The following is a 13,372-nucleotide window of genomic DNA, read 5'->3' as shown; positions in this document are numbered from 1 at the left end:
TATTGTACACATGAAAATGAATCTTTGGTTTCCAAAAATGGCCCGATATTTCTTAACTAGCTAGGCGACTAGCGACGTTTCGAAGAAAGATTCTGCTCCACAGAGTTAATTAGAAGGAACTTGTATGAGGTCGGGATCTGCACATTCTACTACGCCGAGTACTAGAGGACGAACAGCACCAAGTGTGAACTGAGTGTATCGACCGGGGTTTCTTTCCCCTTTCCTTTGCTTTTGGGGCTTATTCCCCTTCCTAAAACTCGCCCTTTCCCTGTGCGACCCGTAGTAAATTTAGCAGCTTGCGTTCAGCGCCTGCAGGCCTTGTTTAGACTAACCCGCAACAGTCTGCAGCACGAGAAGTCGCATAACATTACGGCGCCAGGCCTTATCTATCCACCTTCTTGCGGTGTTCTTCATTTCATCTCTCAAGATTTAGGGTTCAGAGCGCGGCATGTCAGTTTTATTTAGTTTATATCTCTTATAAAGACATACAGATGGAGCTTTTGCCCTGACTTTGTCAAGCTCGGCATTTTTTTTAGGATATACAGAGCTTTATTTCAAGCCAGAAAAGTGAATCTTCTTGCCGCTATAGTACGGCAGATGAAGTTCATGAACTACCACATTTTTAATTGGCATAATGCTGTTTCTCAAGGGGGCAATTTGGAACATGATTGACCAGGTGCTGAGAAACAAAATTCGCTATCAAATTAAATACTACATAAAGCATGCGCTTCATCATCGATACTTCTTCTAATGAAAACCAACCCTAAATAAATTATAGAACCTTCACAGTTACTTAGTTGGCGAAGAAATTCCCTGCTGTAAAGATCAAATTTGCGTTTCCAGAAACATACCACTGGGTAATATACTGAGGCAGTACATCCCTGATGAGGCAGCATGTACCTCCGAAATGCTACCATCTACAAACAAGCTCACACAGCGTTACACCCCAGACATCAACATCTCCACCACCAATACTGTTCACAAACTGCCATAAGATCCACTTTAATGATATCCTCTTATTTACGTCTAGGTCTCACACGTGATATCTTCTCCTGAAGCTTCTAACTAAAACTCTAGATGCCTCCCCCATGCCCCCACGGGTGCTACATGTCCGATCAATAATTCAGTTGCTCAAGAAATTCCTTGCAATGGGACGCGATGCCGTGATCACAAAAGTCCGTCGACTGACCGTTCTGGGCCAGTCCAATTTACTTCACACCTCTATAACATGTCGCACACCTATAAGAACATAGTCACAACGCAAGAACAAATAAGAAACAAAAGAAGCTGATATTGCTACTGACATCGCGTATTAAGGGCATATTTATAATTTCTCTCCTTTAAGACAGACATCAGTAACGTCCTTCAAAGAATCTACTTCTTTAGTTTATGAGTTACAGTACATAACTTCACAGAAAATAAAGCACATTTGTAATTTCTCTTCTTTAAACAGATAATAGTTGCATCCTTTTAAGATTATACTTCTTATGTTCTTTAGTTTATGAATTACAAAGCAGAAAACTTCAACCTGATCCCCTGCGAAACTACACGTATTTCTTTGTGACCATAATACGTATACCAGGTGTGCAATATCTTATCATCCTCCCATCTATGCCTAGGTATTCAACGTGGTATCTTCTCCATAGCCTGACAACAACAAAAAAACTACACGCACTTCTTGGAAAATCACGCGTGGAATGTGTCCTGCTCGTCTCATCGTCTTGATCAGATTACAGTAAGTACAGATATTAGGAGAACAAAAAAAAAAAAGGCTAAGTTCAACTCTTAAGTTTTTATGGAGGTATTTCTGTGAAATCAGCTAATTTGTATTTGGAAGGCTACCCACCACTGACTCGCGTCATTGTAATCTAATTATCATGGTTTTACCAAGGTCCTCCAGACGAATGTCAAGGTAATACTTTAAACTACACTATTTAGCTTTCTTCTGTTCCAACCCCGTTTCTCTACTTATCTCCCTGTCTGTCACTTGACGTTACAATATGGCTGATGTCGCTCCCACCTCAGAGGTTTGCCGGCCATGTTAGTAATGGTAACACTCGCGAAAGTGGATGAGCTTCAATGACACGCTAAATTCCCATTTCAAACAAGGCACCTCAATAAAGGAGAATTTTTGACAGATCTTCCATCACACACATTTTAAGAAGTTATAATAAACTGCGGTAGTACTGTTTCGCATAACCGCCATATTTATATCTTTGAATGTAGAATATATAAAATCGGGGATTTTAATAAAATTCAGTACAAATTCAATCGAAATCCTTCCATGCTTTAGAAAGCTATTTACTAGTAATTAAAATGTGAACATAAACATCCTATTTTTAAGGCTGTATCTTAGAAAATAAGACTAACTGCGTACTTTCTGAACACGTTGTGACAATATTTAGTCTGAATAATAAACGCATCGTAACAGTTCCGTTGCGTTCCTTTCTCTTTACTGGTCTCATTCCGCGCTATAAGCCCACGGTATATTCCATGTTCTCCAATTTACTTAACACTCTGCTGTGCCATGTCGTCTCGTATCCAAAAAGGCATGATCAAAGGGACTGTCATGAAAATTTCAGAGCTTTTCTCGGCGTAAATAGCAGAACATAAAAAGACTTGCTGCCTTGGAGGGCGTGGAATGGTAGAGATAAGATGCCTTCAGCCAGCGAGAATGCAGCAACTTATCACTGACCCAGCAGCCGTTCCCATTTTTCTCGTTACTAGGTGAACGGTAGCCAAACTGGGGTCCGCAGAACTTCTTAAACTATCAACTCCGCGAAGCAGAGTCCTTCTTCAGAACACAGGCACAGTTATCCTCAGAAAGTCAAGAAATTTCTCGCATTTAATATACTACAAAGTTCATTCTGTGTTTGCAACAGACCATCACTGGTTCCTATCCTTAGCCAAATAAATCCAATCTATACCCTCGTATCCTGTTTAATTGAAAAACATTTTAATATTATCCTCATATCTACCGTTATTTCGGATAAAGCAACTTTAAATTTGGATTTATTTCAGCATTACTCTTGTCCTAAAACTCACATCTGTGGCCTGCTCTCTTTAGTCTATTTGAAGACAAACGGTGCAAATTATTCTGAAACTGAATGAGACAGCAGGGCTTTATCACGAATGTGTGACACAAGAAATGCATACAAAATTCTAGTCGGAAAACGAGAAGGAAAGGAACCAGTTCGGAAACCTATGCGAGGTGAGAGGATAATATTAAAATGGGCTCTGAATAAACGCGGTGCGATAATGTGGACCGCATTCATCTGGTTCAAGATAGGGCCCAGTTGTGGGTTTTTGTGAGTACTGTAACAAACATTCAACTCTACATAAAGTAGAGTTTCTAGAAAAGAGATTGTAGGTTCTTAAGAGGAACCCACAATCTTCATTATGATTACATAGCCAAGAGCGATTTCTAGAAACCTATCAAATTAATCGTAATGATGAGATAAATTGTACACAACAGGACACAGTCTGTGGTCACGTAGAAGGTAGAATAAATCACTATTACGAGATAAATTATACAGTCGAGGGACGTGAAACTTCTTAATTTGGTCGCTCCATTCAGATATTACAGTTTTTCATTAACACTGGTGACATTCAGAGAACGATAGTTTTAAAGTAACTTTATCCAGTTATTAATGGCGCATCTGTTGTAAACATAAAGATCACATACCTACCATTATGGGGGATGAACAACCCCCCCCCCCCCCCAAATACCACTATCAGTTTTATGTGCCCAGGTGCGCAGAGAGCAACATTGGCCTTCGTGTGTCAGGGTTCAAATTACAGCCTCAATTCACTGGTTCGGATTCAGCAGTTCTTCCTAGATTCTGATCCGCGGACCAACGCCAAATCTTCAATATAATTACCGTTTATGGAGTGGCACAGAGTCTAATAAGCAGAGGTAGCCAGAGATTTGAAAAATAAATGCTGTAAGTTGTAGACACGTTAATAAAATAATGTCCAGGAGTACGTGCTTGAAATTATACAGAATATTTGTCAGACCGGTGGTAAAATACGAAAGTTGGCCATGGAGATGGAGCAAAGACACAAAGCAAAACACAAGTAGCTGAAATGAGAGCCGTAAGTTCAGAAGGGGAAAAAAACCTAAGTTCGCTAATACAGTTTAAACGATTACTACATAGCCTACTGTGCAGAATGATATGACACGCCCATATTCTAGGAATGGATGGAGGGGGGAGAGCAAGAGAAACAACGAGACGCCGGAAAGAGGAGTTTAAAGGAATTGGGTTGCCCTGAGGACAAGAAATAGAAATGAGACATTTCTTACTGTCACAAGAATTGTTCGGTCCGCAACACAAGATAATACTGAGAAATTTCGAAATTGTTTAGTTACTGCTTAAGAAAGTCGTAAATATTGCCTTCACATACCTCGACCGTCCCACCAGAAGCTGTATTCATTAATAACATTTAATATGTACTAGGTCTAATTCTCTGGCAGAAATACCAGAAGATTCAACACCGCTAAACCCAAACCCCGCCACAGGACATGATCCTGGGCCAACTCCAGCTTTACATCTATTTCACCAATATCTATAGCCTATTATCACGTCTCCTTCTTGGTCTTACATGTGGTCATTTTCCAAGAGGTTTCCCACCAATATTCTGCACGCATCTCTTGTCTCCCAACATGCCAAGTCTCCTTGGTGTCATTATCACAGCGAAATGCGCACTTTTTGGCACTCGACAAACGATGGGCAGATTTGGGTGAAATTTAGGGACTGATCTGTAATCGTACTTTAAAATTTCCTACAATCCGACCAACATGGCGGGCGAATTAACATGTGAGATGCGATCGACACTAGCGCCACTTGCAACAGGGCTATAAAATTATATATGGTAAAAGATTTGTGTAAAACACGAAACTTTAGTCTAGCAGTTATTCGTGTAACGTAAAATAACAGCATGGCGCTTGCATGTTAAAATAAATAAAAAAGATATATAACTTGTCCAAGTCCCGATTTCGAGCCCCCGTGTATAACAAGACCAGTACACTGCCAAATAAATAAGGCCTCTTGATAACCCCTACTCATTAATTTTACTTAAGTAAGATTTTAACACCACACGATTTGCATATTTGGAAACTAAAGATATCTAAACAAGATGACTGACGTAATATTTTTTCAGAATTTGCATGTGTGAATTCCACACGAATTACACCTTTCCAGTCTTCTATGTATCGATTGAAATCCTGCTTAAAAGCAAGAACAAAATACAAGGGCTGAAACGGAAACAGCTGTACAGTTTTTGGAATGTGAAATTGTCTGCCATCTAGTGTCTGAATTCTACAACTCTAGTTCACAAAATCGTCACTAGATCAGGCACACAATCTCTTTTGACGGCATAGCGTAGAACTCTGAAATATGCACATTATGCCCATTACCCAATAATTACTACTTGAATGGATTGACAAGTATAATAATTTCCAATCAAATAGCGATACCAACAACTTCCGGAAGAGCAGGGAAATTCAATTACTGAGTGCATTTAATGCTTCTGGAAGAAATTGATCAAGATCTTGTAGAGTTTATTTTGCAAAGTACATGAGAAATTCGGCGTCGATAACCATATCAACCCCTCACGTAAAGATGATGAATGTGGAAAAAGAAATTTTGTATTTGACTACATTAGTTTCCGCACCGTCATGTTTGTAACCTTACTTTCGAAAGTGACGTGTAATTATTTGATAAGGGCTATATTCTTTTTTTAACTCAGATTCTAAGAAACTGCCTGCTTTTTATGGAATTTCAAAGGTGGATTATTTTCACACGAGCTTGCCTTTGTATCTATCCTGAGCCATTTGAATCCAATCCACATTCTCACGTCCTGTATTCTTAAGTTCCATTTTAATAACCCTACTGGTTCTTTCGTTCTGGGTTTTCTGGCCATAATTTTATGAAAGAGTGGCAACCCGAGGGGCCTCATACCATACAGAATTCACTGTAACCAACATTGCCATTCAGAATTAAAAGTACCTGTCTGGTCTAACATTTCTGCGTTTTAAGTACATACAGAATTCAATCTGCAAAGCCCCTGCAAAATCAGTATGTGCACACTTCGTCATTCCACGTTAAATCAGCACAGTTACAGTCAATAACAGTGGTTACACCTGCGTTATGTAAGAAACAAAGCAAGATATTCAGAATTTACTAAACAACAGAGTGCCTTGGTAACATGACAGTATCGAGAAAATTTTAAAATATATTCGCCAGACGTTTGAAATTACTTGTTCACAAGGGTTGTTCAATGTTTTCAGTACTATAACACACGGTGTTCAACTGAACTGGATCGATGAAATATTGAGGTTTGCAGAAACAAACAAAACTTTCCTGTGACCTATCCCACTCCAACTACCAACTCCAAATGCTACCATGCCACTCCGATGTGAAGAGTTTCACGGAACACAGCGGGCTTGCTTACCGTATGTTTGTCAGTAGCAACAAGGACACTCTCCTTCCTTCTTGATCTGAAATGTCCTCACAGCAGCTGATGCAGATCATTCACATCACGTGGTTGTCTCCCAGCATCAGTATCTCCCCTGCTCTCTGTAAATAAACAGACCTGCTTATCGGCTGCAGTCAGATTTCAAAGATCCAGTCGTTACAATTTCATACTTGATCAATAGCTCCAATGTGACTGGCACATGGCACAATCACACATTACCATGATTGGTCCCTTACTGCAAGTTATTCGCAGATGATGTGGATGTTTCCCACTGTCTCGTTCTCACACACCAAGAATTCCATTACAGCACGTGGTACGTCTGACGTATGGCACGTGCAGTCGCCATTTTTAACGTAAGTTATAACAACGCCACTATCGGGATAAGAATTAACTAAGCACGGAAGAACATGCCTACCAACTGTGAAAAAAGCAAAGCTGTGGAACAAAAAGTTTTTTTTAAGTTTGGGGCATTACTTTTGCAGCAACCCTCGTAAATCTAATCTGAATATGTCTTACACTCCACTACCCCGTGTGCACCAATGTAGCACATTTTCATTATTGTTTGTCCGCTGTGGCCTTTCGAAACGTTTATGGGATTCGCCCCATTACATAGTTAGCAGAATTGGAACAAGTATAACTTGACTGTACTTTTTGGTTTCTTGTTCTGAATGCCAAAGTAAAATGAATATGAATTAAGGCTCTTTTTATTAATTGTTCACTTTATTTAAATAAAAAAAAATCGAACAGTACCGGGAATTACAACAGTGCCAAATGAGAAACGAAAACTGTAAAACAATTATAAATATAAACAATAATAATTTAATCGAGGGCATCATGCCAAACAGGCATATAAAGAGAACGACCGATTTACAGGAGGCTATGTTCTTACGCTTATTTCGTTTGAAAAATGTATTTTATTATTGTTCATACGCTCAAATATAACTGTTACCTCTTTATAGAGTAGCATCAGCATTAAGTCCTTCTGGCATCATGCCCTCTGAAATTTAAGTAACCTGAAACATTTGCATAACTTAAGCCTAGTTGAAATTTTGACTGAATGCGCCTGGGCTCACTGACGTCAGAAAAAGTATTCAATAATGATGATTATTACTACTCCTCTGCCCTTAAAAAAAATCCGTAAGACATCTAGTACTTCCTTAACGTCGGATAAGGCATAACGCGCTTGTAGAAGTAACAAAAAGATATCGAATAGTGTCGCCACTGAACGTGTGGCTTAACCACTTAATTCCTTGCATGAAGACTTGTCACACTTTGCCTGACAAGTGTGCCCACGAAATGTTACTGTAGCTGATGCCCGGTACAGTATTGGATTATCACAGGAAGGAGTTCCAAAATCAACAGTCATCTCGAAAACAGAGCAGCTCGTCTCATATTTAAGACGAATAGTGCTTTGCTGTCAGGTTCCTAAATGTCACCACATATTGTCAACCGAGTGACTTCAGTATATGATGAAGTATCATACGACACACAGATACAGACGAAACTATTTTTTTGGAACGGTAAGCAACAAAACATGACAAGATGACAAGTAAGATCCATCGCAACACAAACTCTTAAACCATTTCTCAACGCCGTCACAAAATCATGTCATGGTCTTGTGGTACGCGGACACTGCTTCATCGCCTTTCACGCGGAGAGAGCAAGGTTTTACATATTTTAATGTTCTGATAAAGACAGCACTGTCTTCTCTGTGGTTTCTCCACTGTGGACAGCTGGATGTCTTCATATAGTTGAACTCTGCGCCAATAACGCATTCGTTTAGAAATGTAAATATCTCTTCAGAGTTCATGTACATACTCGTAAAATGTTTTATGTAGGACTTAATCCCTTCCCTGTGTGCTTCGCTTATAAACTCGTTAATTTTTTTCAGACTCCGAAAGAATTAGTGGAAAGGAAACGCACGAGGCGCTTCGCTTCTGAGCAATACAACAATGCCATATTCACTCTACAAGAAACAAGCCTGTTTGTTTTGGCAGATGTATAGAAGGCATTGTGTTTCGGGGAACTCGCTCTGGAAGAACTACCGAAGAATGTTCCCGAACATTAAATCGAAACTAATTTTCGTTACACAATCAGTTCTTTCAAGTAGAGAATGAAAATATCTTTAGTCCTCGTGTTCAAAAATTATGATGATAATAATAATCTTCACGGACAAGGTTTGACCCTACTTCGTGAACAGAAACCTTGAAACATGAGAAAATGACAACAGTGCCACAAAATAATATAAAATAATGAAACAGATGTTTTGCACGTGAAATTTAACAAACCAATTAACTGATATTAACTGAAGTTTTATACAAATTATTTGAAATCAAAACTTCTTGAAAGCTAACAAACGAGTGTTTAAGATAAACTTGGTTGTATGGAAAAATACTATGCGATTTAGAGTGAATACCGTCTATAGGCCTCTCTTTAAGTTAAAGATTAGTTTGTTAAAGTTTCTTAAGATTAGTTTACTATCTAGGACATTAATTTTTTCTGCGACAAAGATATAAATAGCCAGTGACATCCGCGGTAACGAAAAGGTTCTTGTCGGGAATCGAAACCCAGTAGGGTAGTCCTCAAACAAGTCAGCCGACTGACTCGGCTCATATGTTCAATATGTATAGGCCTGTGTTATGAATAAACAATGTGTAATAAAAGCTGTGTTTCTAAATGTTTGCCAAAGCTTCTTTCCTATCTTAGTGTCAGTAATGCCAGTCATTTTATTGAGAAGAATACTGGCTCCTTTCCGTCAATTCGCAGATCCTCCATGTTGCATCAATCCACACAGAGACATTGCACCTGTCAATGGCCTTACGAGTGCCAAGAAGATTTTCACGTGTATCAAATTTCAGCCGCGTATTTTGTAATTATAACATAACGTTTTCTCGGCATCTATTTTTCTAGCCTTCAAAACGAAGCGCGAGTGATAGTCATCTCAGTTCAGGCGGCATATTTGATTCGTCACGGACTCCAGACTCAGTTCACTTCAAACGAACCCCTTTGCCAGTACAGCCAAGAATCTTACACTGCAGAACCTGCATTATCGTGGTCACGGTAAACAATTACTTGAGAACTGGCGTCTCCTAAAAAGATCATTCTCACATCAGTCGTTTAAAAGGTTGCAGTGATTAACCCACTAATTCAAAATCCTCCTACAAGTTCACTGTCTCGCGTATACAAAACACTCATTTACCCATTTAAATGGCACTGGAATATTTAAAATTTTGTATCGTTTTATAAATGTACAAATTTAACATTCAGAAGAACCGAATTAATTTACTGGATCAAAATGTGTGTGCAGAAAAGCTGAAGACTTCTTTATATGCCTTGTTTCTTTTCGAAACTGACCTTACCTTACCGTATTAACATAAAATTAAAAAGATAGTAGGTAAATCAACACTTCATCACATCTACAGAAATCAATACTTCTGTGCCCTAGAACATCTCTGTCGTTTGAAGCAGATTCTTCACAGCTGTGGTAAAGTTAATAATAGATCTCTTTGTTTTCTTCTCAATCGTGAGCTTCTGTGTTGTGACGTCATGTGGTCTTGTAGGTGGTTACCAACGTACCATATTCACCCCGAAGACGAACGATATACGTTCCATCTGAAGCGTTGGTAAAAGACCACACGACGTCATAATCGAGAACTTCATTATCGACAAGAAAACAGTTTCATTAGTAACTTTGGCAACAGATTCGCCAAGACAGTTACTGGTTAGTGTGTGAACCTGTCTGCAATCGTATTTACTAAAGTGTCATGAGGTTCGTTTGTATAACCCGGAGGCTCGCGAGTGTTACTAATAGGGTAAGGAAACATAAGACCACCATGAGAACCTGTTCTCCCTTCAGAACACAAAACCTTACTCGTCGGGTGTTACAATGCGCTGTAATTCTGCAGTGGAACTTCGTGTTGTCCCGCTCGGCTACTAGAAGAAACCACCGCCCCAGAACACGATCTCGTTGTTTACAGAGACACAAACTACTTTTTATTTCTCGGCTGAGTGGTTATGCATCCCGCGAGAAGGACCAACTGCCACTCGTTTTCAATTTGTTGAACAACACTCACTTCGCTTTTAAAAACTAAATCGGATAGTACATATAAAGTATGAATCTGTCGGGGAAATATAAAAATATGCAAAAGAGTGAAATTAATTATCGTTAATTTCTACATTTCCAAAGCACATATTTTACAGCAGATCTGTTAGCTTGTAATTTTACTTATCATTTAGATTTTCTTATTAAATAAGTCGTAAATTACCCCACTTTTATAAGAAGTTCCTCTGAATAGCAGATATATTTTTGTCTTTTATTACTTTGACTCCACCATCCCTGCTGAAACGGTTTAAGACGGGGAAGGTGCCTGGGAAACAGTAAATGATAACTGCAACCGTTTCATTTATATTGAAGTTTTCGAGCACTCAGAAAAGAGAAAAAAAAAGTTTGAAATTACATGCCACATACAAACAAGAGCATTTCGTATACGCACATTTATGACCGACTTAGATTCACGGTAATTATCTCTAAACGTTCACGAGATATCAAGAAAATACAAATAAAATAATATATTCTTTGTGAGTAGGTTACAGTCTGGAAGACTAGCTCGATTCCCGGCGGGGATAAAAATGTTTCTCTTCGCCGCGACGTCCTAACCAACTTTATTCGAATTAGCACCAAGAGTCCAAGTTGCTGGAACATATTTATAAAGATGCTTCTCCACTGATTCACTGTTTATACGTGTTCATACACACAGTAACATTTTCGACTAGTCCGCCCGCATGTCCTTTGTCATCAGAGCGCAACGAGGTTTCCTCCAGGTGCTGACCTAGGCTCACCTTTCATCTTTTTCCACTTTCGTCGCTGTTCCAATCACAACTTGATATTGGCTTGGTAACACTGTGCAAGATTGGTTACAGATATCTGGTCATCTCGCTTGTCTGCCCATGGGCCTGGATTAGATTTCCATGGACTCCGACAATAATTAAAACTGGACATCCTATATTTTTCTGATCTTTATTTTGTGCCTTTGGTTCTTGCAAGGAGCTGTCTTATTTTTAAGTTGAAATTGTACAGGCATATTCCTGGAAATGATATAAAGTAGTCTTAGCCTGAAGGTAGCCAATGTAGGTTTTGATACAGTAGAAGTATAAAAATGAAGAAATTGACACTTTGGGATAAAACGGACAAAATCACGTGTTTTAGCCGACAAATATTTCGGATCCTGGTCGTTACTTTTATTGGCATTTGTGTGGAAAACTGAGGTTCAATAACAGAATTGAATCTACGACGTCAATGGTTTATATTACAGTGAACTTTTTATGGATTATATGATTTTATGTAAACAGCACGTAGGAATAATTGGCGAATCCTACTTCATAACCATCTAGTCAGACAGTTTGATAAAATCTCATAAACCATAAAATTATTATAAGTCAACACTAAATCCTAAAAAAGTTATTCCGGCTTAAATTTTAACTTAGACTTATAGATGGGACCTAACATGATGATTTATATACAGTAACAGCACTTGGAAACTACGTGTAACAATTAGGACGTTTACGGGTTCTCGTATTTTTTCCTTTCCGAGAAGTTTGTTAAAGTTAGCTTCTGGACTCGCCCTCTAGGAGAAAATTAATAACTTCTTTAGGTTCGTCATCTTTTCAAGAATCTCTCAGACTGGTCTAGTGTATTTTGAGAGTTATTCTACTCCTGTAATTTATTTTATAAGCCATGTGTGCACACACATCGGCACTAATGATCTCCTTTAACCGGGTCGTCCGTACGTCTTTTAAACTATTAGCAATAAAGCTGTTATATATATATATATATATATATATATATATATATATATAAAAAGGATTTCGATGAGGTGTAATTTTTATAAACCACACTATTTTGGTCCAGCGGCCATTTTAAATGCAGGCCTAAATACAAGAGTCGTTCAATAAATAAGTTGGCAACGAAAACGCATATAAAACGTTGGGATCTTACTCCAGCGTCACATAGTCAAGTAACAAAATTCTCATAAAAACCTGTGGTTACTTCTGAGGGTTTGTTCAGTCATTTATTGAAAAGCCCTTATGCCTTTTAGTCATACTGTCAGATACTGAACACATCTGGAAAACATTTCAGGCAAAAGGGAAAAGCTATCAGCAAGGTCTTTCTTCTTGTCGTGGCTCAGACCCACAAGATCTAATATTACCCTTCAAATAGGTTTGTGTAGTACGCTGAATGTCCTTCGTTGAAAGAGAAAAACGCATTTCATTTCTTGTATATAACCTGACAGTGTTACTCATATGACGGACGAGACAAAGACGAATGACAATTTGGGCCATTAATAACTTGTCCTGTCTAACGCACAGCAGACACACCAGTGCGTAGTAGCTGAAGTTTGAATTGCCCTTATTTCCGTAACAAAAAAGATTCACCCATCGTGTGCCAGTGCATATTTGTTCGGGACGGTGTCTATTAGCCGAAGTCTAGCTAAACAGTAGACATATCGAAATCACGTTCAAAGTGAACTTATAGATATTAATGTTTTATGCCAGTTACTAATTTTTCATAAATCTGATCAAGTTAAACTACAGTTTCATGTAAAGTTTGAGTTATAACTGATCGACAGCACGCAAAAAGAAAAAAACAAATTTGCTCAATAATGTTTACGTAGGAAACAATGCTAAATTTAATTTTATAACCTGGTGCATGATTCAAAGGCAAATGTAGGTACAAACAATTTTTACACATATCAATAAAGAAACAATTCGCCTAGACCTCACGAGGCTTCAAAGAGCGGAACTTTATTCTTCTATCACTCGTGCTACATGCCCGATCAATTTTATTAATTTAATGACCCCTAGAAATACCAAGTCTCTGTTATTCATCAGCAGGGAA

General features: G+C 38.5%; 1 protein-coding gene across 4 annotated transcripts in view; it reads right to left on the bottom strand.

Annotated features, from left to right (window-relative positions):
• Window positions 1-13,372, bottom strand: part of LOC110835779 (uncharacterized) — a 347,536-nt gene that overhangs the window by 321,169 nt on the left and 12,995 nt on the right. For all 4 annotated transcript variants that reach the window (XM_022076346.2, XM_022076342.2, XM_022076350.2 and 1 more), the window contains exon 2: window positions 6,454-6,578. The gene's annotated coding sequence lies outside the window, so the exon portion shown is untranslated. The remainder of the gene's footprint in view (window positions 1-6,453; window positions 6,579-13,372) is intronic.

This window comes from Zootermopsis nevadensis, unplaced genomic scaffold, assembly GCF_977971745.1.
Source record: "Zootermopsis nevadensis isolate Lab colony 2312 unplaced genomic scaffold, Znev_1.0 Znev_ptg000029l, whole genome shotgun sequence".
Lineage (NCBI taxonomy): Eukaryota > Metazoa > Arthropoda > Insecta > Blattodea > Termopsidae > Zootermopsis > Zootermopsis nevadensis.
Note: the sequence above shows the minus strand (reverse complement) of the source record. Positions and strands in the feature narration are given on the sequence as shown.